This window comes from Gadus chalcogrammus, chromosome 17 (assembly GCF_026213295.1).
Source record: "Gadus chalcogrammus isolate NIFS_2021 chromosome 17, NIFS_Gcha_1.0, whole genome shotgun sequence".
In the NCBI taxonomy this organism is placed as follows: Eukaryota; Metazoa; Chordata; class Actinopteri; order Gadiformes; family Gadidae; genus Gadus; species Gadus chalcogrammus.
In genome coordinates, this window is record NC_079428.1 from 1,185,684 (window position 1) to 1,187,081 (window position 1,398).

Consider the following 1,398-nt stretch of genomic DNA (forward strand, 5'->3'; position numbering starts at 1 on the left):
CTAGTACTATTACTACTACTACTGCTACTACTACTATTACTACTACTACTGCTGCTGCTGCTGCTACTACTACTACTACTGCTACTACTACTACTACTACTACTACTACTACTAGTACTACTCTAACTACCTCTGCTACTACTAGAACCAGTACTGCTACTACTACTTTACACGCGGAGCTCAGCGCCCTGCTGAGTGAGGCGCTGGTGAGATACTGATACTTCTAGCACTACTACTACTACTGCTACTACTAGTAGTACTAATATACGACTACCTCTAATACTTCTACTGCTGCTCCTAGTACCACTACTACTACTGAATAATACTACTAGTTTAACTTCTACTTCTACTCCTTCTACTACAACTGCTGCTACTACTACTTCCTCTACTACTACTACTACTTCTAATACTACTACTACTACTATACTATACTATACTACTACTTATCCTACAGCTCCTCCTACTATTCCTCCACCTATTCCTACTACTTGCGTTGTGTTATTGCCTTCATATCTCTGGTTAATGCAGACATCATTTATATTGAGGGCAATAATAAAAAATAATACTTAGCATTGTGTAGCATCTTATCCTTGCTATCTCTGTTGTATACCGGGAATGGGTTAACCGAGAGATTGTTATCCCTTGGCACTTGGTTCGAACGTCCTTACTGTACCGACAGCGATATATTGTTGTTTCTCTTTCTTACGACAAATGTACTTATTGTAAGGGCGTTTGGATAAAAGTGTCTGCTAAATTCCCGGAATGTAATCTTAAATGTGTTTGAGGATGAGGGAGCAGGATGTGTTACCCACCTGGTAAAAGCAGCTGAGTCATACTGGTGCATACTGGTGCATACTGGTGGGTATACTGGTGGGTAGACAGACAGAAAGGACCTTGCAGAAACACATTAGCATCAAGCTACTCAGGTTAGCTCATGGAGTTTAAACATCGCAGTAAGAGTCGGATTATGGTCAACTTATCCGCCATACAATTCAAACTTGTTGTTTTTCCCTGGATAAAACGGCATTTAGTGTTTGTGTTCTGCGGTCAACAGAACAGATTCAAGTGGAGACCTGTCTCTGGCGAGCTCCGAGCACAGCCTGAGTTCAGGAATGTCTGCTGAGTGGTAATGGCGGCGGCATTGGCTCAGCTACTATAGTTGCTACCTAGATGCTAACGCGTTGCTACCTAGGTGCTACCGAGCTAATACCTAGATGCTACGTGGTCCTGCGGACCGCTAATTGTGTCTCGACCACGTGTCAAATCGCTCAGTGTCACGAACGAAGGGGACAAAGAACCACATGTAATTAACTCAATACATCGATGTGGAATCACTTCATATAATAAGTAAAAATATTACCGCAATAACTTTTCATGCCATGCCCTCGTTGTGATAAA

General features: G+C 42.1%; 1 protein-coding gene across 1 annotated transcript in view; it reads left to right on the plus strand.

Moving 5' to 3' along the window:
* The window catches only part of LOC130370386 (phosphoinositide 3-kinase adapter protein 1-like), a 12,635-nt gene that overhangs the window by 8,938 nt on the left and 2,299 nt on the right, over positions 1 to 1,398 (plus strand). The gene's annotated exons all lie outside the window — the stretch shown is intronic.